This window comes from Amblyomma maculatum, chromosome 5, assembly GCF_055883805.1.
Source record: "Amblyomma maculatum isolate TAMU_Amacu chromosome 5, ASM5588380v1, whole genome shotgun sequence".
NCBI lineage: Eukaryota > Metazoa > Arthropoda > Arachnida > Ixodida > Ixodidae > Amblyomma > Amblyomma maculatum.
In genome coordinates this window covers 8,959,463-8,985,302 of record NC_139348.1, presented here as the reverse complement: position 1 = coordinate 8,985,302, position 25,840 = coordinate 8,959,463, and the positions used below count along the sequence as shown (strand labels likewise).

Genomic DNA, 25,840 nt, shown 5'->3' with positions numbered 1-25,840 from the left:
ACATCGTCAGTGCTTACGGCATCCGAGCTGACCCCGAGAAACTTGCTGCCGTTGCTGCCTTTCCCATTCCCACCCACAAAAAAGCAGTCCGACGGTTTTTAGGGCTGTGCTCCTATTATCGCCGCTTCAAATAAAACTTTGCACAGATGGCCAGTCCTGTGACACTACTGATTCGAGATGACGCATCGTTTTGCTGCGGCGCCGAGTAGCAGAATGCTTTTGACGAGTTGAGACTCCGGCTCCAGTCACCCCCTACCCTGGCACATTTCGACGACGACGCCGACACGGAGCTACACACGGATGTGAGCAACGTCGGCCTAGGTGCCGCTCTAGTTTAGCACCAAGACGGGGTCGACAAAGTAATTGCTTAAGCCAGCCGTGAACTTTCACGTGCCGAGTCCAGCTATTCTACCACCTAAAAAGCATGTTCTCGGTAGTATGGGCCGCGGCCAAGTTCCGCCCGTACCTTTGGCCGACCGTTTCGAGGGATCACTGACCATCACTCGCTGTGTTGGCTGATAAACTTGAAGGACCCTTGCGGCCGCTTAGCACGTTGGGCATTGCGCTTACAGGAGTTCGATTTAGACGTTATTTATAAGTCAGGCCGAAACCCATTGATGCTGATAGCCTGTCCCGTCGGCCCTCCTCCGTCAGAGGCGACCGACGACGAGAGCAGTCAGTACGACCTCATTTCCGGACAGCGTGCCGAGCTGCGACTGATCATCGACCAGCTCGAAGGTGGGCAATATCCCGTTGTCAGGGGCTGTCATCGTTCTGCCTCCGCAACGGGATGCTTTATGAAAAGAATTCTACATCGAATGCAAAAACATACTTGCTAGTCATACCGGCTGATCTCAGGCACAAAATCCTCCTGGCCTGCCACGACGAATCAACTTCCGGTCACCTTGGCTTTACAGGCACCCTAAACAGAGTCCGGCAGAACTATTACTGGCCACATCTTACTCTGAGCGTTAAACGTTACGTCCAGACCTGTCGACAATGCCAGCGGCGAAACAAACCCGCGCTCAAGCCATCCGGCATGTTGCAATCCATTGAACCACCCCTCACACCATTCGAGCGAGTGGGAATGGATCTTTTAGGCCCATTTCCTTTATCTTCGAACGGAAATAAGTGGATCGTAGTCTTCACAGACTACCTGACACGCTACGCTGAAACAAAGGCCCTTGCCGAGGTACTTCCTGGGAAGTTGCTCAATTCTTTATGAATGAAATTGTGCTTAGACACGGTGCACCGTCGACCATTATTACTGACCGAGGCAAGGCATTCACAGCTCGGCTACTGCTGGACACCTTAATTCTCAGTCATACCGATCATCGCACGACAACAGCCTATCACCCACAAACAAATGGCCTAACGGAACGACTCAACAAAACGTTGGCAGACATGATTTCAATGTACATTGACGTTGAACATAAAATGTGGGACGAGATCCTGCCGTATGTCACCTTCGCCTATAATACGGCGCTGCAGAAAACCACGCAGTTTACACCATTCCGTCTCGTATATGGCAGGGACGCACGTACGATGTGCGGACACGATGCTCCCGGGCGGGGATGAAGCGGTCGAACCCGATGCCGCCCATTTCGCGGAACAGGCCGAGCAAGCCCGCCAGGTGGCCCGACGCTCGATACTACAACCCTCGGCACAGGGAAGTCACCTTCGAACCAGGAGACCAAGTGTGGGTGTGTGTGGATCCCCGTGCGCCACAAAGGCTTGTGTGAAAAACTGCTACACCGGTATTTCGGACCCTATAAAGTCCTGCGCCGCTTAAACAGTGTTAACTACGGAGTTGTTCCAGTTGGAAGTGTGACCGTCAGTGTTTAGCGTCAGCGACCTGAAATTGTGCACGTGGTGCGCTTAAAGCCGTACTTTTCACGTGACTGAGCGCCGTGTCAACGTCGCGTTTTGTAACCTTGACGCTGCAAGTGAGACCTTGACTTATTGTACAGTTCACCTCACCCCTAATTTTTTTTCTCTTCTCACCTTGACATCGGGACGATGTTTCCCTTTCGCGGAGGGGGGGGGGGGGGAGAATAATTCCACGTGCCTAGCGCTGCGCGGCCGCTTTGCTTGGTGCCGACGACGACGACGAAGCGGTTGTTGGCTTGGGAGGCGCGCTGGTGCTGGACACTGTCATCGGAGCTAGGAGCAAACCTGACTCCCGGGGCTTACCTTCACGGTACCGTGTACCTTTGCGGCTCACTGTGGCTTGAGTCGTGACAATATGTTAGTGTGCGTTCTTGTTCTTTCATACAGTGTAGCCATCTTGTTTTTCTCGTTCTACCCTGGATTCTTTTCACCTTAGACGATAGCAAAGCTTATAGAATTGGGCCGCTTTTTCCTGCCGCTGATGTCCGGAAAGAATAGTTTTTCCGTAGAATATTTTGTATATAAATGAAAAATATTGGTAGTAGGTCGCTTCACGAAGCCTTTTCCGAAAGGCTCTTTGGCTTCGCACCTGATACCTGAGTGCCCGTCAAGAAAAGGCTACTTTAGGCAACGAAAACAGATGGATATAATGCACCAAGAGTGGAATGCGCACAACTATGAGCATGCATAAGGCCCCGTAGGTCCTTTACTAAACATATTTTATTTCAATCTGGTGGCACTCTCTTCTCTTCTAACATGCAGCCGGTCCCAATTGGAATATTCCTAGTTATTGATTTCCTGCAACAAAAGAAACAAATAATTAACGCGAACCTCACTTCTTGTTCTCAGCCCAGAATATTTATTTTATTTATTTGTTTACTGAACCATACAGGCACCGATGGGCATTGTGTGAGGGGGGGGGGGGGGGGGGTATAAGAAATGGGTGTCATTAACAATGAACGAAACAATAAGAAATCATAACGTCAAATCTTAATACGAATCCAAAACAAATGAGGAATATATGCATGGTTACAGGGAACAAAACGCGTGAATTGCATACAAAATATAAATAACACAAAAACAGGTCAATTTTTTGCAGTAATGTGGAGAAATTATCTTTACATACAAGGCGAGCACGTGCTTAAGGCATGCAGCAAGATCAGTTAAAGAAATAATTTATTCGTGGAGGTCATTCCAGAGCGATATGGCGCGAGAGGGTGCGAATAAATTGAATGCTTTTGCGCGTCGAATGATGCGCGAGAAACTGACATGATTGTTTAAACGCCTAGATGGGCGCAGCTCACTGTTATTTATTTATTAATCTTTTATTACATTACCCTCAGGTCCTGCGGGCATTACAGAGGGGGTGGGAATTATAATCAAATCAGGATGAAACAATGTGGAAGAATGTCAAATGTAAAAAAAAAACACAAGACAAGTCAAACAGTGAAATGAATACCATGCTCAGGAACAAAATTGCTGCAGAGCCACGCAAATGTGGTTACAAATGGCAAACTTAAACAACAATTGGTGCGATGGAATGGGGAAGGCGGTTCCACTCTGCACTCGTCTTGGGCGGAAAATAATCATAAAAGACATTTGTTCGACAACAAGGAACAAACATTTTATGGCGGTGATCTATGCGGGATGATATGTAAGTAGGTCGGGTTACAAGTTCGCGTTTCAAGCAAGAATTATGAAAGAACACTTTATGAAAAAGCGGCGAATACATAACTGCGCGGCAGGCACCGAAGTGCAACTGAACGCCGACTAGCTGAGGGCGAGAGAAGATGCTTTCTAAGCGAAAGTATATAATTGCTCATACTAATGGCGTCCTGTCCCACTGTAGCTGTTAACCAAATGACGCCATCAACCGAAACGCACATCTGTCAATTAAATGACGTCATGAACCGAAACGCTTATCATAATTCTCCTTCCGTGAGGATGATAGTAACGATGACAATGAAGCTGCAATTAGTGATAATGACAATGATGACAATACCACTGAAAATGAGAGCAAACGGGGTGAACATTGTGCACCAACAACGCTTGGACTTTCCCACTTCTCCAGTGTAGATTCCGCAGTGCTCTCGAAATGTTTTTAAATTTCAGATACGCTGGATTCGCGAGTGTAATTACGGGTGTGTAACTACAGCCCAACATTAAATAACGCACAAGGGCGACAAGACGACACGAGGCTGAAGTGTCGTCTCCCTTGTGCGTTATTTCATGTTAGACTGTAGTTACTATCATGCACTAACTAGCTCAGATTCAGATCATCCTGTAATTGTGAGATAAATGTGGCAGCTAAGGTTTGTATTGATTCCAACGTCGTTTGGAGAACATTCTGGTATCGTGACTATATTGCACACAGAAATTGCAGTTAGGGCCTTACATATGTTATATACGCAAGTTTACGGACATGAGCAGGTGCTTTCTTAACGTTGCAGCGGAGGTATCCATGTGAACGAGATGCTTTAACACCGACGCAACTAATATGTTCGGACCAGGAAAGAAAATACATAGGTATTTCTAGGACGAAGTTTTAGGCAGATGGGGCCAAGTCGTGGTGCGCACTCTGATTTTCACAAGTACTGAAGGGATAGTTCACAGCGGAGCACTGGCCTAAGGAAACAGTACGAATTCGCACTCAAAAATGACTATACAGGAGGCTGCTGGAGCCGAAACACTATTCGTATGCGCACTCTGTGTGATGGCCCCTGATGCCTCAGTTTTACCACTACTACCGACCGACCTGCAATATCGGCTCAAAACAACTGGATCCTCAGACCAGATTGGAAGGCCCCATCGTCAGCGACTACATTCAACGTGTCAACTATAAATGAACAGCGACCGTCACCGGTACTCTGTGGGCTCGGTGGCTGTGCCACAACACAGTTCTCTAATCCGCTCGTCTTCGCCATGCAGGTTGGTGGCCATTACAGTCTCTTTTCAAAGAAAACGAGTAAACGTTTTTTGGGGCAGATCCCGAGCCCTCAGTGCTGCCTTGTTATCAGTGTTGAGTGTCTTCACGTTGTTCATTCTTTGTTACTGTCGTGTGGTGATATTGAGAGCAACCCCGGTCCTGACAAGCTAGACATTATTCTTGAAGAACTAAAAAAGATGTCTTCTGGCCAGACCAAATTAGTAACTGAAGTGCAGGAGCTTAAGAGCCAACTTGTCTCAATGGACCAAAAAATGGCAGATTTCACCACCCGTCTCAGCACTTGAGAAACTCACTGCGGAAATCTGTCTGCGAAACAACCTAATTTTCTATGGTTTACCTGATACCAACCCCTCTGAAACTTATTCGCAATCCGAAGAAATAATCACTCACCACTGCTCTCAATACCTTGATATCCAGTTAAGCCCAATCGAAATTGAACGTGCTCACCGCCTCGGAAGACACTCTCAGGATCGGCAACGCCCGATTATCGTCAAATTTACATCCTTCAAAACAAAAGAATCAGTTCTTTCCAAAGGTCCAAAGTTCAAAGATACAGGCTACAGCGTAGGTGAAGATTTTTCGCGCCGCGTCCAGAAATGCGGAAAACAGCTTATAGCTTTCGCTAAGGCAAAGTCTGTGTCTTATTCCCTGAGGTTTAAAACACTGCATATCGGCCCAAAGCGTTACATTTTCGATGAAAGTTCTGAAACTGTTAAAGAAATATCTTAACAATCAACTCACCCCTGCCGGCCACCGCATTATTCCCCACCTACTCCTCGTGCCAACTTTTCCCTATCGGTTATCTTTACTAACATCCGCAGCTTCTTGCTGAAACGCGATATCGTCTCAAACCTTATTTCATCCTCAGGCAGCGATCTACTTTTATTAACCGAAACGTGGTTGAACAGCGATATAAATGATTCAAAGATCTTGTTTGATTTGCCAAATTTTCATCTTTTTCGCGCCGATAGGAAAGAATCCCGCGGAGGGGGAGTTCTAATTGCCGTCAACCAACAGTTATAATGCTCCGTCATCAATGTCTGCTCGGACTTGGAAATACTATGGCTCATGTGCCGTGCTTCACCCCTGACACTTCTAATTGGGGTGTGCTATAGACCACCTCGAAGTAGTCCCGACTTTCCTCGCAAGCTTCACAACATCCTAAATCAACTGGTTTCAAAGCACCCTAAGGCACGTATCCTCCTATTTGGGGATTTCAACTACCCCAATATCGACTGGAATAGTCAACCTCAGCCCATGGTCAGTCAGGAAGAGTCGAGAGAATTCCTTGATGTCTGTCTTAATTTTAATTTGACCCAATTAGTATCTGAACCAACACGTGTCGCAGGAGAAGCAGCTAACACTTTAGACCTCATTCTGACCACTCATCCAGATAGCTTAGACTCCCTTACGTACCTCCGCGAAATCAGCGACCATAAAGTAATTCATGCCACTTTCAGCTTTACACCTGTGTTAAAAGAACCTTCCCGGAAAACTATTATGCTCTACGACAAGGGAAACTACGAAGCAATCAAAATGAATTAAATAACTTCTTGTCAATGTTTGAAACATCCCCTCATAGCAGAAGTGTAAATGAAAACTGGACACTCTTCAAACATAAAATAGCTGACGTAACCAATAAATATATCCCGACGTGCAGTTTTAGGAAGCGTAATCAGAAGCCGTGGTTCACCAAAACACTAAAAAGACTCGAAAATAAGAAAACACGCGCATTTCGTACAGCGAAGCGACAAGGAAGCCCAAATGCGTGGGTAAAATACCATGAAGTTGAACACTTGTATTTGGCCGCGATTGTTAAAGCTAAACGCTCTTTCTACGAAGTCGACCTACCAAAAATGATAGTCGATAACCCCAAAAAATTCTGGAAAGTGATAAAACCAAAAGAAACGCGCGCTATCACCCTCACTAACAATGCCGGTGTTACAATGACTGATACCGAATGTGCAAACGCATTTAACATTGCTTTTTCGTGCGTTTTTACTGACGAATCCGAATTGCTCTGTTCTACATTACCACTTGTTATCACCACAGCCATGGAACCCATAACTTTCAACAGTAGCGGAATTTCATGCATAATCGATAAAATAAAGAACTCTTCCGCTGCCGGCATAGATGATGTAAACTCAAGAATTTTAAAGAACGCTAAACTAGCTTGCTCCAGTATCCTTTGTGCACTGTTTACGCAATCATTGTCTGAAGGAGCCATTCCTGACGACTGGAAAGTGGGGAAGGTCGTTCCCATCCACAAAGCAGGTACTACTGATTCACCTCTTAATTATCGCCCTATATCATTAACAAGTGTACCCTGCAAATTAATGGAACATGTCATTTACAGCCAAATCATACAATTCCTAGATTCCAATCACTTTTTCCATCCGTCCCAGCGTGGATTTCGGAAAGGATTTTCCTGCGAAACACAGCTAGCCATTTTTCTTCATGACATTCACGCCAACCTTGACACTAGCCTACAAACTGATGCCATATTCCTAGACTTCGCTAAGGCTTTCGACAAAGTACCTCATCAACGCTTGCTTCTCAAACTCTCTCAGCTGAACCTAGATCCAAACATCATCGCGTGGATTAAAGAATTCCTCGCGCATCGTTCTCAGTCTGTCTTCATTAATAATCAGCCCTCCCACCCGCTTCCAGTAACCTCCGGCGTCCCGCAGGGTTCCGTTCTCGGTTCTTTGTTATTCCTTATTGACATTAACGACCTACCCCAGCATGTATCTTGTCATATCCGTCTGTTTGCTGATGACTGCGTTATTTATCGTTCAGTCACTAACCCTTCTGACCAAGAATCCCTACAGGCTGACCTAAACCATGTGCAAAACTGGTGTTTGCAGCGGCTGATGACACTCAACCCTAACAAATGTAAGTATATGTCTTTTCACCGCCGCCGAAATCCTTTTGTTTTCCAGTACACAATTTCTAACTCCTCTGTCGACCTCGTCCAGTCGTAAAAATACTTAGGTATCACCATTTCTAACGATTTATCCTGGCGTCTGCATGTGACTAACCTGATATCATCAGCTAATAAAACACTTGGCTTCTTGAAACGTCACCTGCGGGATGCCCCTCAACATGTAAGACTACAAGCATACATTTCACTCATCAGAACTAAACTGGAATTTGCTTCGGCCATCTGGAACCCTCACCAAGCATATCTAACAAACGCCTTCGAAGCTGTGCAGAACAGGGCCACCAGATTCATTCATTCCTCGTATTCATACGACGTTAGCATATCATCTCTAAAATTGCAATCAGGTCTATCTAATCTTTCTGCTCGCCGTCGCACTGCCAGTCTCGTCTTATTTCACAAGTTTTTTTATTCGCCACACAGACAAGAACCTTACATCTGCGCACCCCCGCCGCGCAGATCCCATCGCATCAGTCACCCTCTTCAAGTTTTGCGCCCACGTGCCCGTACCACTGTTTTCTCTAATTCATTTTTTTGCCTAGTAGCAGCTGACTGGAACGGCCTTCCCCACGATATCGCTGCCATCACCTGCCCTGGAACATTCATGACTGCATTGAACACCTGTACTTAATAAAAACCCACCCCTTATGTAACACCCCGCAAGGGGTCTTTATGGAAAATAAAGTGATGTGATTTTGAGGGAACCACGTGGTCGGTACCAAATGTCGCGGCATTAGGGAAACTTTTTAAACCTGCAGAAAATCTAAGCTATTAAAAATTTTTGTTCCATAATATGACTGCTTTTTTATTATGACTACAGCATGGGAGATGACATTATACTCGTGGAGGTGCTAGTTGCGGAGATAATTATGTGTAATCGGTTATGAGCTTGTCGCAGCTAGGCGATACGCACAAACTAGAGAATGGTAGTAGGTCATTAAGGCAGACAATGTCAGGTATTAAATGTGCCAAAATATCGTCGGCACGTGCATCGAAGGGACAGAACCACGCATATTCGCGTACATTGAGAGATGCATCAGGCTAGCACACTCCTTTCTAAATAGCGAGATTTGTCAGAGCGGAAGAATACCGTCTCACCTAGTGGTCGTGAGAACAGCACTGCAATGGGCTCTGCTTCCTCACTCAGGTTACGGCATGGATACATTTCAGCGCAAAACCATAATCTTCATTCGCAATCGGCACCAGCAGTTTGGCCTGTCACTACAATGACGCAAGGGGATCCGCTTGGCCGCACGGCTGCCCGCACACCTTCAAGGTTATCCCTCCACAGTACCGGGTTTGGCCTTAAACTGAACATTAAAAAGACAAAGATCATGGCGTCTTGCCCTATCAAGTCCTGGAGCATCAATGGACAAGAAGTAGAAGCTGTGACAGATTTTCTCTTCTTGGGCTCCAAGATTACCTCGGAAGGAGACTGCAGCCATGAAATTAGGAGACGCCTGCTTCTGGGAAAGAGAGCAATGGTTAGCCTTTAGCCTTGACCACCTAGTAAAGAGCAGAGACTGCCAACCAAGATCCGTATAACTCGTGCTATGGTCTTTCCAGTTGTGATGTATAGATGCGAGAGTTGGACTGTGAAAAAGGCTGACCGCCGAAGAATTGACGCGTTTGAATTGTGGTGCTGGCGAAGACTCTCGAGAGTTCCTTGGACGGCCAGAAGATCAAATCAGTCGGCATTGTCGACCATAAACCCTGACTGTTCATTGGAGGGTCAAATTCTAAAGTTAAAGCTCAGCTACTTTGGTCATCTGAAGAGAAGAGAGGAGTCGCTGGAGAAAGATGTGATGTTGGGAAAGGTTGAGGGTCGCTGGAGAAGGGGTAGGCAGCGAACGCGATGGTTAGATGGCATCCTCGAGGCAATGCAGATGAAGGTATGTGATGTTAGGAAGATAGTGAGAGACCGGAAAGCGTGGCGTGACATGGTCCATAGGGTCACGAAGAGTCGGACACGACTGAACGACTGAACTGAACTGAATATGAAGAGCTGGAAGAACCTCGGCGCCCTTAGTGGGAACAGCACTGCAGTGCGGGCTAAAAATCCGCTCTGCTTCTTCACTCAGGTTATTCCTGTTACTTCTATGTACGCTAAGATTTTGTACGCTAAGATTTCGAATAACGTTTTTCTGTTGCTTTTCCCGGGAGTTTTGACTTGCATTTATGTTGCAAACCAACTGCTTATGCTAGGCGCAGACTTCCCGCCTAAGCAGTTTGGTGATATGTTTACAATATTACAAACGAACTGAAAAAAGGGAAAATGACCAGATGGATATAATCAAATCTGTTGATGACCTTAAAAAATGAACACGAACATTTAGAAGAATTTAGCCCGGTTCGACAAGAGATTGGGCATAAAACTGTCGCTCTTGAGGCAGTCAAAAAGTGTCTTCGCCAGTCGATTGATCAACATAAGGGAGAAAACGTTCAGTTGCGCTCTAAGCAAGCTGAGCTTGAAGAGAGACAGTGGCGAGATAACCTTTCATGATTATCTGACACCCAGTGTGAGTCCTAGGTTCAATCAGAAGGGCGAGTCGATGCGGTTTCATCCTGCTTGGAAATGTCACACTCCGAAATACACATCGAGCGAGCATACAGGCTGGGCGGTTATACGTCGAACGAGTGCAGGCCAAATTCGCATCCTTCAACCTCAAACAGCATATACTCCTGAAAAGTTTCAAGATGAAGGAACAAAATATAAATGTTAGCGATTCCCCCGCTTCTCGTCTTGCTAGGAAAAACCAACATATGTGATCACTCTTAAAAAACAGCTTCAAACAGAAAAACTGGAGAGTGTCTTCTGAAGGAACTTCAAACGTGAAAGACAACTCGGTGGCAGATTCGCGAAACAACTTAAGTATGCCAGCCCTGGTGCATTTGTATTTATCAACCAGAATCAAACATCCTCTCCATATCTGAAAATGCGTGTTGCTAGTCCATTTAAGTGTCTGTGGATTGCTTGGTCGACTTATTATTGCTAATACTGGTGCTACCTTTGACCCGATCCATGTACCCCTTCGCCATCCTACATATGGGGGTTGCAAGTAAAAAGCAGAAAACCTGCCAGGCTTACAGAACTCGTGTCATCATAACATCCTAGATAGTTTACGTTACGGTCGCAAATACGCCGGCTGGAAAATGCGGGTTTTCGCGCATCTGTTATCTCGGCAACTTGCGAAAACCTTAGTCGACAGGTAAGGGAGGGGCTTGTGGATCCTAAGAAGAGGAATAAGGCAGATAAAAGGTGGCTGTCGTTCCCACAAAGTAGCCCACAATTTTAAAGACGTAGCAGACGTTGCGATGTTGGCGTTGATTTTTTCAGCGCTGTATAAGCTAAGTGGGCTGTGCCGTGAGATACGAGACCGTCATGAGAGGCTGTCAAAATTTAACCCCTCTAAATGCCAGGTTTCGCATAGGTGAATTATTGCAGAATGCACCGTAGTGTATCAAATTCCACTATTATGCAGCAAATTATATATAGGACAAACCGCAAGATGCATAAATATTCGTTTGCGAGAACATCTGAGATCCCTCTCTGATACTAGCTACTCCCATTGGAAAGATGACTGTCGTAACTGTGAAAAGGTGAAAAGAAAAACAACTGCCGCCCTTCAGTTACGAGCACTAAGATTTTACTTCGACACCAGGATAAAACAACACGAGAGCTGATGAAGGCCTACTGATTCGAAAAAGACCGTCGCAATGTATAAGCCAGCCTTCGGTTATATTAGTAGATAGAGATGTTGTTCCTGGATAATTCATAATCTTGTCCTTAATTTTTAAGGGAGAGGGGAGTAAAACATATTTTAGAAATATATCATCCGGTGATTGTGATTTTGATATGTTTTAACCCCTTGTAATGTGCTTTGCGCGACTGATGTAGGCATCTTGTTATCACTCAAGCGTCTTACGTGAAGGAGCTTAGTAAGACGCTTGATGATTTCAAACGGGAGATTCGCGCTGAACTTCGTTCCTTCAAACAGAGTGTAGAATATTGCAGTGAATCTTGTGACAGTGTCAACACACTGTCCGCAGAAATAAAGGCTTTACGTGAGGAACTTGCCGCAACGCGCAACTGCAACCAAGAACTCGCTGCAGAAAATCAGAAGCTGCACACGCGAATCACAGAATTGGAACAGTACTCACGGGCCAATAACCTCAAAATTAAGGGTGTGCCTGATAGCGGAGATGTTTTCGACATTGTGCAGAAGATTTGTGAAAAGGTAGGGGAGCAGGTAACCCAGGAAGATGTTGACATTGTTGACCACAGAGTACCAACCAACAAATCTAATGAAAAGAACATTGTTGTACGCTTTGTGCGACGTGACAAGCGAAATGCTATATTAGCTAAAGCCAGGAAGGCACGTTTTTCCGCTACAGACATTGGTTTCCAAACAGATTCTTCTGTTTTTGTCAATGAGCACCTGACTAGGCAACTCAAACAGCTTTTGGGAGCCGCAGTAGCACAGAAACGAAAGGCAGGATGGAAATTTGTTTGGACACAGGGCGGAAAAATTTGCGCAAGGAAGACAGATTCATCAGATATGGTAAGAATCACCTGCCAGAAAGATTTGAGCAAAATTCAATAGGACTTAAAATGCTTTTTAAACTACCTTTCGCGCAAACAGCTGCCGCACCAGAGTGTAAATACTATGAACCTGGCAATTTCAATAAAGCACTGAAAGTGCCGTCCCACTACTTCAAGGCATTTCACCTAAATGCCCGAAGCATTAAAAATAAAATGGACGATCTGCGCATGTTCTTTGATGACCTACGGGATAAATTTGATGCGATATTATTCACAGAATCCTGGCTTTCTGTTACTGATAGTCCACCGACAATACCAGATTATATTTATCACGGCATCGTGCGGCCCGCAAACCGAGGTGGTGGAATTGCTATGTTCATCAAACCCACAATTGCCTGTGAAGTTGTCAGCGAATTGACATGTATTACCCCAAATGTTGAGTGCTTTGTGGTACGGTTAAAAAATATTCTTATAGCAGCTGTCTATAGGCCACCATTAGGATATAAGTCCCCATTTTTTGAATTCATGGAAACTTTGCTGTCAAGCCTCCATTCAATGCAAGGGGCCTTCTTAGTTATGGGCGATGTGAATATCAATATGCTTGGCGAAGATTCATCTTCTGAACGCCTAGAAACGATACTTCGCACTTTCGCTTGTTCAAATATAATTTCTTTGCCTACCCGTGTTACCGATACCAGTGCCACACTTCTAGACATCTGCGTCACCAATGTACCCTGTGACCAGTGCTTATCAGGTGTGCTTTCCCTTGATATCAGTGACCACCTCCCGATTTTTACATGTTTGCCGACAGTGATCGTCAAGCAGAAAGTCACTTTTAGCTCTACTTATCGGGACATTAACTCTGCTTCGCTCGATAAATTTTACACTGAAATAGAAAATATTCAGTGGGAGGGTGTCTATGCCAAACGCGATCCTAGTCAAGCATACAGTCTTTTCCTGGGTATATTCAAGGCCTGCTATGAGAAACATTTTCCCTTGGTGCACAAGGAAAAAAATACGCAAGCCTTGGATTACGACCACCCTGCATAAGAGAATAAAAGTAAAAAAACAAAATGTACCATTCCTTCATCCGATCACGTGACACTATCCTACTAAAACAATACAAAACATTCCGTAACAAATTAAATGCTGATTTAAGGACTGCAAAAACGTACTACTATCAGTGTCTGTTTGCTGAGATATACAACAACCCAAGAAAGCTATGGCAGGAAGTCAGTAATTTGACCAATAACCTTAAAGTTAAGTGTCCTCTTAATATTGCAGCTCTTTCTGATGGGAAGACTGATATAGAGGCGTTGGACACAATGAATGAGTTTTTTGCTAATGTTGGCGAATACGTTTCCCCAAACAGAGAATTCGTTTTCGAGACTTCGCCCAAGGCTTGAGAATTCAGTTATGCTCTCCCCAGTTACTTCCCAAGAAGTCATCAACTTCATGGCCAGAATTCGAAAGAATGTCGCGGCTGGACTAGATGGCCTGAGCAGTGTCCCTATTAAACATACAACACCTATTATAGCCAAACCACTCGCATTTATAATCAATCAAATGATTGAAACTGGTATATTTCCTTCTGACCTTAAACAAGCGCGCATAACCCCGGTCCACAAAGGTGGAAGTGTTAGTGATATATCAAACTGTCGCCCAATATCCGTTTTGCCCATATTTTCTAAGGTTTTTGAGAATGTTAATAATGCTCAACTTACAAATTTTCTTACTAAATACCATGCTATCAGTGAATCGCAGTACGGCTTGCAGAAAGGAAAATCAGTTGAAATGGCCTTATTACAAATCAAAGATGAAATACTTAAAAATATGGATAGCAAAAAATTCACTGTGGGTTTATTCATTGACCTCAGAAAAGCATTTGACTGTGTAAACCATAATATATTACTCCCAAAGTTGCAAGATTATGGCATACGTGGTGTTGCTCTTGATCTTATCGCAAGTTACCTCTCAGACAGAAAACAGTGTGTAAAAGTTAATGACCTGACTTCTTCGATTACAACAGTAAGACATGGTGTACCTCAGGGATCGATCCTGGGACCTTTGTTGTTCATTTTGTATATTAATAATATGTGCAATTTGCCTCTTTCACCGAAACTGGTCATGTACGCTGATGACAGAAATATTTTTTTCTCCGCACAAACCGTAACCCAATTGAACACTGTCATAAATAGTTATTTGATCAAACTTGAAGAGTGGTTGCATAAAAACAGATTAACCTTGAATGTTAAAAAGACTAAATATATTATTTTCAAGCCTTATAACAAAGCCTGCGACACTGAGCTAGTCCTAAACTTTCAAGGTACAGCGTTGCAGCGTGCAACTTCAGAAAAATTTTTAGGCGTCTGGTTTGAAGAAACCATGTCATGGAACACACATGTTAGCAAGCTGGCGATAGAATTAAGCAAAACAGTTGTCTGTCTCTGTAAGCTGAGAGAATTACTTCCAGTGAGGCTCAAAAAAGCAATATATTTTGCTAATTTCTACTCTCGTCTTTCATATTGCTTTTTGGGTTGGGGAGTTACAACCATCCATAATTATAATAAACTCGAGCGGCTACAAAAAAAGGTGCTACGAATTCTTGAAAACTTTTATGGAAACCCTAGCCAGCTATCTACTGATCCCTTGTTTACTAAACGTAGTATGCTTAAAGCAACTAAATTATATGATTACAAACTGTCTCTCTATATGCATAAACGTAACCTTCCCAATGATACGCACCGTCCCTTGCATGCTTACGCAGGGAACTAACGCCAGTGCCACATACACGAACAAATTATGGTCGGGCCACTCTTGACTACCGCATACCATCACTTTATAATGAACTTAAAGCCCACATTGACTTTACTGCCCCGCTTAACACATTTAGACACGAATTAACAAATTTTATGATGAGGCAATGAATAAATACTGCGATGTTCATATTCATTTCTGATATCTGATGTGTGTATAATTCTTTTGATTTTGACCTCATGTACATATCCATTTTTTGACTGTGTTGTGAAATCCTCTGCGAGATGCTGCCTGTAGGCCCCCAGGGCCCAGTCAAGCTGTCTGTGACAGCTTTTTTCCTGGGGGCCCCCAACTTGTAGGTTGGAAATAAAGTGGATTTGGATTTGGACTTGAAAGAATCGTCTAAAGATGTGTTTCTTTCCAATAAAATTTTTGTTGCGAGTCAGCGCACGTACATCCGCCTTCCTTTCGTCTTGTGTCCTTTTGCTCTGTACCTTCCAGTATGAACCAATAGCAACTTGCCCAGTTGTCTACCCTTCTTCACATGCGTGCTTTCCGCCTTAATGCTACTTTGCTTTCATATTATCCTAACACTAGTAACCTGGAATCTGTGCGTTATTACAAATATCTAGGTGTATTTATTTCTTGGAACCTTTCCTGGAAGATGCACGTGAACCATGTAACCTACGACGCTAATCACATGCTAGGATACATACGCCGCAAATTTCAGATATCTTCGAGCCCTATAAGATTAGAAATCTTTATTTCGTACTAAACTGGAATATGCTGCATCTGTCTGGGACCCCAGATAAGAGACGATCATCCATTAACTTGAATCTTTACTGAACCGGGCAGCTAGCTTCATTCTAATTATCATCGTAACTCGAGCGTCATTGCCAGGAAAGCAAGCTTATCATTACCAATGCTATCACAGCGTCAAAATATATTCCGCCTTTGCCTGTTTCATAAGATATATCATGACAACCCCATTCATAAAAATAAATTCATAACCTCATCCTGATACAGAAGTAGAACTTGTTGCTGGGCTAGTTGGTTCATGATCATACGGGGAAAGTAAGCGCAAGAGACAAGACAACGCGTGTCTCCTCTCTTGCGCTTACTTTCCCCGTATCATCCTGATACGTTTCAGCTCGCATCGTCATAAGGTTCCTTCATCCCATACCAATCATTTCTACAATTTATCAGCAAGTTGGAATCACCTTCCACGATCTATTGTCCAAATATCCGATAATTTTAAGTTCAAAGCTCCTATAACTACCCTGTTAGCCTTATAAACACAAGATTGTGTTGCATTGTGATCGTTTTTATTTTACCCCATTTCCATGTCACTGCAATCTTTCAAAACAGGTTATCTTAATCTTTTTGCAGGCGCACATTACTGCGTCGTGTGTATTTTTTTCTTGTCGTTTGTTTCTTTGTTTGCAAAAGCTCTGCTTACGGTTTGTATACTTCTCTAGTTTTTTTTTTTTTTTGTTATTTACTCTGTCATTATATTAATAAGTTCGTTTTATATTATTAATGTAACCTGTTTGCTTTTTTCCCCGTGAAGCGCCCTTACATTTGTTATCTGTGTTTATATTATGGCTGTTTTTGTTTTTTACTTTCATGGCAGTACCACACTCTTCTCTGCGATGCCCTCGGGACCTGAGGATAGTGAAATAAATAAATCCATTGCGCCGGCCTAGTGTTGCCAGTCACGAGTGGTCTGTGCATTCGCACGCTTTATGCATGGCAGGTAAGCCTTACTCCTCAATATTTTGCCGTCTCAAAGCCTTAAATTCCTTCATTAGTGCCGTTCTATGTGGTAACACCATTGGTAAGGCAATTCGCGAAATTCGTGATCGTGAACTACATAAACAATAAAAAAAAACGAAAGCTGATTGCAAAGCACGTATGCAGGAATTATGAAAGGAAAGTCCGAGAGAGGTTTATATGTTTTTGTTTCAGCGCTTTCCGGTAGAGGATCATTTAAATCGCGTATGTAAACCAGAGAGAGCGTGCCAATGACCAATATGATTCACTACCTCCACCGCTGTAATCACGGCACGCAAGCTAGCCCCGCGCCAACGATAAGCTTGGATCTCTTGAGCCAGCGGAAGAAGAGTCAACGTGATTGGTTGTAAGATAATTTCATGACAGGCCATTTACTCTAGGGCCGAACGAATTCATAGCGGAACAAATTAGGCATGCGACGACTCCGCTGCAGCCAGTGTTGGGAACTTGTCCTCTGCTTCAATGGTGCAGGCAACATCGCGCTGAGCGTGATGGGGCCACCGGAGGTACTCGAACGTTGAATAAAAACACTGTCGGAAAATACACTGCTTGCTTTATGGGCACTTGTTGAAAAGTTATGCTATAGCCGGCTGTGCCGGATAGTGCACTGGAAGACGCAGTTGTTAGGCTTAACGTGGCGGCTCGTCGGCACGGCACTGAGCCGGTTCACAAATAGCGAAAGCTCGTTTTAGGCTCTTCTTGAGCGCTTTGTAGGAGATCATCGAGCACTTATGTAGATGGTCAGATAACTCTAGGCCGCTATGGAACGTGCGGCAGGAAAACAACGCACCTGTCGACGGAGGGTTGGTTCCTAGGGGGCGCCTCCCAGATGATATACTCAACTTTGGAGTGCGTATCTAGTCTTGAAATAACAATATAGGGCACATCGTAATAAACTTACTGCTGCTAGCAAAGAAGCAATATTTTTCTGTAGAGATTTCTAGGTGTAGCATGAATAAAAGGAAAACCTGGAATCTGTTAAATTGGGCTATTAAGTAGACAGAAAAAACCTAATTGGGAAGAGAAGTTGCGCTGTACTTTCGGAGAAGTGGATTCTGCGATCTTTACGAATTCTTTTAATGACACGTTTTTATCATCCATTCATCATCATCATCACCCTGACTATACCCACTCCAGGGCGAAGGCCTCTCCTATATTTCTCCACTTAACCCGGTTCTGTGCTAGCTGCATCCACTTGACCCCTGCGAACTTCTTAATCTCATCCGCCCACCTAACTTTCTGCTGCCCCCTGTTAAGCTTTCCTTCCCTTGGAATCCAGTTTGTTACCCTCAGCGACCATCGGTTATCCTCTCTTCGCACTACATGTCCTGCCCACGTCCATTTCTTCTTCTTAATTTCCACTAGAATGTCGGTAACTTGAGTTATTTCTCTGACCCACTCTGCACGCTTTCTATCTCTTAATGTTACCCCTACCATTTTTCGTTCCATAGCCCTCTGCGTTGTCTTCAACTTAAGTAGAACTCTCTTGGTTAGCCTCCACGTTTCAGCCCCATAGGTGAGTACAGGCAAGACGCAACTGTTGTATACTTTCCTCTTGAGCGATACCGGTAAGCTGGTAGTCATAATCTGCGAGTGCTTGCCAAATTCGCTCCATCCCAATCTTATTCTTCTTATTTCCTTTTCATAGTCCGGATCTGCGGTTACTACCGGTCCTAAGTAGACATATCCGCCTACTACTTTCAGTACTTCGCTACCTAATTTAAACTGCTGTCATCCATTAGGTAGATGAAAACGCGAACTAATGATTCTACAATCCCCTACCAAGGCAAGAAAACAATCAATTCTGCCGCATTTCCACCTGTTGATGACGAAGTGTTGTGGAACCTTATTCGGACGCTACCAGACAGCAAACCAGCCGGATACGATAGGATTAGATTGCATGATTTGCGGAGCAATTACTCTAAGAGGTACTTCTACATATACTCAACGGGTATTTTAAAACAGGAGACATACCGCCAGGTTATAAGATCCCAGTTTTACGACCTATTTACAAGTCCGGAAAAAAGTCTGATCCAACACACTACAGACCGATTGCCATCTGCCGGTCATTAGCATCCTGATGGAAAAAAATTGTGCACTAATATATAACATCTTTTGGTGAAAAGTATTCATGTTTCAGTATTACACAGTATGAATTTCGTCGTAATATTGGTACGGTTGAGCTTCTCGAAGCTTGCTGCGATTTCATCAGGGGTAATTTGGATCAGAATTTATGTGTTTTCGGGCTATCTTTATGTTTATCGAAAGCATTCGATACAGTAGAACACTCTGTTTTGTTAAAAAATTGGAAGGTGTTGGATTCCGTGGTACATACCAAATATTTTTTTTTTTTTCAAGCTACCTGTCTAACCGTAAACAAGTACTAAAAATTAAAGAATCATTTAGTACCTTTTCTGATATTCAGTACGGCGTACCACAAGGTTCTGTTTGGGACCCTTCTTGTTTAATATTTATGTAAACGATATGGCTGACGTAAAATTAAATGCAAGGTTATGCTGATAATACGGCATTAGCAATATCCCGTGAATCAAGCCCAAAGGCACTGAAAATACTTCAGTACGATGTCAAAAAAATAGTAGATTGGTTTTCTCTGAATTAAATATACATAAACAAAAAGAAAACCGCGTTGATATGTTTCCGAAATCCGCGTCGATTCGTTTGCACAGTAGCGACTGTGCCGATTGTGACTGCCTGCGTCTTGATTCAATACGTCTTCACAAATTGAACACTTATTAAAAGAACTTTCTGTGCAGCTGTATCGTTTAAAATACACTGCACCTGTAAAGTTGCGTCAGACTGTGTATAGATCTTTGGGAGAATCTATCCTTAGATACGGCATTTTTGTCTATAATTCGGGTGCGCCCTGTACGATTAGGAAAGTTGACAGTTGACAGCCGTGTGGTGCGGACGTGTGTTCCATCGCTCCTCCGATTGCACGTGGCTACCGGAAACGGACGGACTGGCGACAGTGGAAGCTTCCGAAGCGTCAAGTAGATGAGTTCTTTCTTTTATTAACTTTATTTCGTTTTTAGCTAGTTAGGTTAGGTGCAGCCTAAAGAATAGATTTTAGCTCTTGGTCCTAGCGGCCTGGTTTTTCGTGCCGGCAGCTAGGTTTTCTTGGCGTTCATTATTTAGCTATCTTATTTAGATAAATAATTTTTTTCTAGGCTATTGGCATTCGCAGAATTGGTTTTTAACGCGTGTTGGCTAGTCGTTTCTTGTGTCTTCTATCTTTTGGCAATCTGTATATTCTGAGAATTCGTAATAGATATAGTTCAGTCGATGAGCGCTTAAGATGTGCAATCAAAAGAAGGTAAAGTGTACTCAGTGTGAGCCGCAGGTTAATCTAAAGGAAACGCGTTTTGACTCTGTAGGTGAAGCGGAAAGCAGCGACTTTTTGTGTCGGTGTTGCGTAGTAAGTGCGCGTCTGGATAGATCTGATCAAGAAAGGGGCAGTTTAGTGTCTCGTGTGGATGATTTAGAAAATGAAGTACGTTTGTTAAAAGTGGAAAATCAGAAACTGCTTGGATAGCTTACTCAGATTGAAAAGAAAGGGGCTGAATTTGTCCTTGGAACCAACAAGGACGAACATTCCAATGCGGGCCACGTGGCTGGGGCCAGCACTGGCATGGAAGGCATAAGCAAAGTAGGTCAGGCGGATCCCAACCGTCAGAGTTATTTAGAAGCAGCTAAGACGCCGGAAAAAAAGGAAGAAGTAAGGCAGAATGAAAATCCCAGAGATAAGGACACACATAACTGAAAGCAGGAGCCAACAGTTGGGAGAGGGAGAGAGAAGGCCCAGGTGCTTATCGCCGGAGATTCTAACATGGACAGGTGCAAGCGAGATATCTTGGAACGTGTAAGGGGTGAAAAGAGAGTGTTGGTTGGAGCCTTCCCAGGGAGAACAATGAGGGCAGTGCTAAAAGAGAGTAAAAATATGCTGTTGAAGAATTCCGCAGAGCGCAGTATGGTAATAGTAGCCGCGGGATTAAACGATGTCCTAAATTGTGACGCTGCAGGAGTGGTGGCAAGTTAAGCTAAGGGAGTTGACGAGATCAGGGAGATAGCACAGCCGACGCAGATAGTTGTATGCACAGTACCAGAGGGGCTAGGATTGAACGGAAAGATGGAAAAGGACGTGGTGACAGTTAATCAGGACATAAGAAAGTTAAGCCTGGAGAAGCGTTTCGGAGTGGTTGAGGTAAACAGGGAGGTACATAAAGCAGGTTTTAGTAGGGCTTTTCAGAGAGCTAGCATTCATTTTACAAGAAGGGTGGGAGCAGAGATCGGCTGGCGCCTGGCAGGCAGGGCTGTAGCTTTTTTATGTGGTCCGCGAGGACTCCGTGCACAGAGGTAGTTAGAAGTGAAGCAGAAGAAAGTGTAGTAATGATGGCTGAGCCCCCAATACTGGCGTAGAGTAGGTCAAGAAAGAAAAGTACACAAAAGAAATTTAACACTAGGATCAGCTACATAAATATGCAAGGAGGTAGAAAAAGAGCGAAATGGCTAGAGATAGAACAGCAGTTGAAGGATGACAAAATAGGTGTGTACGCTCTTTGCGAGACTCATCTCAGGGATCTAGAAGATCCGCCGTTTATAGAAGGCTACGTCTGGGAAGGGTGCAACAGAACGAGAACGGAAAAAAAGGGTGGAGGGGTAGGTATGTTGATACACCAGGGAACAAATTGGCAAATAATTAAATCATCTTGTAAAGAACATATCTGGGTTTCAGGAACAATTGCCGGCATAAGGACATGGCTAGGGGTAGTTTATTTAGGAACAGGACATCAATGCTGGCAAGAGAACAAGGACCTTGTTGAATGTATCAGTGACGATATAAGCCAGTTTGGAAACGGGGCCAATATTATTCTACTGGGGGACATGAACAGCCACATCGACGATCTGGATGGATACACAGATTGTAACGGCAAGCTAATGCTAGGTTTCTGTGAGCGACACGATCTAGTTATAGTAAATAGAGAAACAAAATGTGAAGGCCAAATCACATGGGAATTCCTCAACAGGCAGACGACCATTGACTATTGTCTAATGTCACAGGAAATTTATAGCAAGGCCACAAAAATGGAGATAGACTAAGAAGAGGAGTGTAGTCTGGAAAGTGATCATAAACGTATTAGTCTGCAGATGGGGCCCTTGATAAAAAGAGAAATGGAACGTAGACAAAACGTAAACGCAAAATTAAACGGCGATCAAATAGCGCAGATAGCAGCAGACATAGAGGAAGCAATAGAGAGAAGCAATAGAGAAGACTGTGATTATGAACAGGTAGAACTACTCATAAGGAGGAAAATTCAGGAGGTTAAAGTAGAAACCACTGGAATGGAAAGAGGAAGCCACGGAGCTGGTGGAATAAGGAAATCAGGGAAGCTACTGAACAACGACGGGCTGCTTCAAGGGAACACCGAATGGCAAAGAAGGCACAGGTATCTCAGGAGGAAATCGACCAAAAATGGGAATCATATCGACAAAAGAAACTTCAGGTGCAGGCCCTCGTCCAAAGTAAAATAAGACAGTCCACCGATCGCTGGATGGCTGATATACACTATGCCTCTAGAGGCGGAGCAAGAAAATTCTGGAACCATATAAGCTGGCTAGGGAAGAGGAATCAAAGAAAGCAATATTGGATTCAAGATAACGAGGGAAATTGTTTAAAGGGAGATAACGCAGTGAACTACATTACATCAGTTATAGCCGAGTCATTTAAGAGCGACGATAGGGTAATCTCCGCAAATCAGGAAGTAACACAAGGTAGCAGAATACAAAGCAGCTTAGAACTGACCAATCTAAACTGAAAAAAGGCCGAAAAAAATATTCCTAAAAACACATCTACAGGAATAGATGAAATTCCGATCAAGCTGATTAATGAACTCGGTCCAGAAAGTAAAGAAACGTTGTTAAAAGCTCTGGAAACAGTCATAACGAATAAGCAAATTCCGGACAGCTGGCGGCAGAGTAAAATGAATTTGATTTATAAAGGGAAAGGAGACAGGATGCACATAAAATCCTACAGGCCGATTACCATAACATCTGTTATGTACAGGTTAGCCATGCAGGCGGTGAAATTAAAGGTGCAAGCAATTGTTTGAAAGTAACAAGATACTCGGAGAACTTCAGAACGGCTTTAGAAGTGGTAGGCGCTTAGATGATAGCCTGTCCGTGCTTACCCAATGCATCGAAATATTTAGAGTGGAAAATAGACCTTTGTATTTGCCCTTCCTGGACATAAACGGGGCGTACGAAAACGTAAGCAGGGAACTCCTGTGGAACATATTAAAAGAAGAAGGTATCGGTTATGAGATAATAGAGTTCCTACAGGAAATATACCGGGATAAAGTAGAAATTACGTGGGAAGGGATAAGAAGTACGGAGGATGTCAAAGTATGCAAAGGATTAAGACAAGGCTGTCCTCTATCACCGGTGCTGTTTATGCTGTACTGTGATAGTCAGCACTTCAGCCATCGATATGCACCTGTGCGTTGTGCGACGAAGACAAAGAAGAAGTACGCTGGGCTCGCCGTTGCAAGGTCCTGTCCTCACAGCTCTCCATCTGAGCGTCAATAAACGCCCTATTACAATTGGCGGAGGTGCCGGAAACGATCCCACCCAAACTGGAACTGCGAAGCCGTACACTACCCTCTACGACCGCCATGCAAGACACTTCGACGCTGCCGGCCGTTCCACCCACGATCATGTGTGCTGGCGTCGTGCGCCAGCGTGACCCTTGCCTGTTCAGCGGCACGGCCGATCAAGATGTCGACGACTGGCTGTCATCCTATGAAAGAGTAAGCAGCTACAACAAGTGGGATGACTCATACAAGCTCAGTAACGTCATATTCTATCTGACGGACGTGGCGAACCTCTGGTTTCGCAACCATGAGGCTGACCTGTCATCTTGGTCGACATTAAAAAAGAATTTCGCGGAAGTGTTCGGCCGCCCGGCAGTGCGTAAGCTTCGTGCCGAACAACGTTTACACGATCGTGTTCAGCGCGCTGATGAGACCTTTACCAGCTACATAGAAGACGTCGTTGATCTCTGCAAACGAGTCGACCCGGCCATGCCGGAAGCAAACAAAATCCGCTACATCCTCGAGGGCATTTCTGAGGACGCCTTCCAGATGCTGGTAGCGAAAGATCCCACCAGCGTTAGTGAACTCGTGAAGCTTTGCCAGAGCTACTACGAGCTTCGCAAGCGGCGCGCTTCTAGGCGCCGCTCCAGTGTGTGCGACGAAGGCGTATCCGCATTAGCCCTGGGTGATTAGCCAACTTCTGAAGGGAGCCCGCTGAATCAAAAGATCAAAGATTTTATTCGTGAAGAGGTCGCACGTCAAATCTCACTCCTTCCCCATTTTCAAGACTCGGGCCGCCTCGTTCCTGAACTGGCTCCATCTTTGGCCCCTGCTATACGCCGTGTCGTGCAAGAACACGTCGCTGATGCCTTGCCGTCCAACCCCGTGGTGCCGCCTGTGACGGCACCTCTCACGTATGCCCAAGTAACGGCTAGGCCACCACCTTCGCCCACGTCTGGCTCCTATGTGCAGGTCCCTGCCTACCGTTCACCGCCGCATGCTGAGCCTTCGTTTCAAGCCCCACCCTCAAGGTTCCGCCCACATCCTATGAAACCTTGGCGTACTACGGACAACCTTCCGATTTGCTATGCCTGCGGTCGGCCGGGCCATGTTGCGCGCCTTTGTCGCCAGCGCCTCCAACCTTCACAGCCTGACTTTCAATTTTACCCGTACGATACCGACTCACGCTCGCGAATGATTCCGCCCGGTTCTCAATTTGTCCCACAAGATCGCCAAACCTATACCACTCGTCGATCACATTCTCCTCGGCGCCGATCGCTTTCTCCAATGCTGCGACGTTCTACCAGCACCGTTGAGGGAAACTAACAGTCGCAGTTCCGGGGGCAAGAACTGCGCTTGTTTCGAATTCCTCAAGTCCTCCATGTCGTCCCGCTAATGTTATCAAAGTTTCTGTAGAAGGCGCCACAGTTCTCGCTCTCGTCGATACCGGTGCAGCCGTCTCCGTCATCAGTGAAGCGCTCTGCCGTCGAATTCGCAAAGTGACCACTCCGATTTCCGACTTTTCGCTCCGCACCGCCTCATCACAGCACATTCACCCCTCCGCATCTTGCACAGCCCGTGTGCTCATTCAAGACGTCTTGTACCCCATCGAGTTTATTGTTCTGCCGAACTGCTCGCATGATATCATCCTCGGATACGATTTTCTATCGACTCATAAGCCGTTATTGACTGTGCTCGTGCACAAATTGCCTTCGCCCCCCTCTGTGATACCCCTCCCCGCACTGCAAAACTTCTCGTCGCCCATGACACCGATATTCCTCCGTTCTCTGCTGCCCTCGTACCACTGTCTTGTGAGTGGGTAACTCCTTTGACTGCGATTTTTACACCTTCCGAAGCCACCTCCCGTCATCCCTGCCTCCTTTTCCCGTTCGCAGTTCTCGAAATTCAAGACGGCAAGAGTGCACTTTATGCCTCGAACCCATTTTCTTGCCCAGCAGTCCTGCTCCGTGGCGAATGCATTTTAACGTCTTGAAGAGCTTGATCCCAGTCATATCACCACTCTTGCTGACTCAACCCCCTCCTTCGACGTTAGTCTGTGCTCTTGCGATGTTGCGACCGCTTCGACGCCCTCCGACGTTTTCCAACATGCTATTGATGCTGATCTTCCACTTGCGCAACGTGATCAACTTGTCGCCCTCTTGCAGAACTTCGCTTCTTCATTCGACTTTCCTCAAACTGACTTGGGCCGCACGTCTGTCGTAGTGCACACCATCGACACCGGTAAAACTGCACCTTTGCGCCAGCGCCCCTATCGCGTGTCGACTTCGGAGCGCCAAGTAATTGCTGATCATGTGGACGACATGCTCCGTCGGGGTGTCATTCGGCCATCCCACAGTCCC

At 44.9% G+C, this 25,840-nt stretch overlaps 1 pseudogene; it reads left to right on the top strand.

Moving 5' to 3' along the window:
• The first annotated feature begins 617 nt into the window (after positions 1-617).
• The window catches only part of LOC146187730 (uncharacterized), a 97,897-nt pseudogene continuing 72,674 nt past the window's right edge, over positions 618-25,840 (top strand).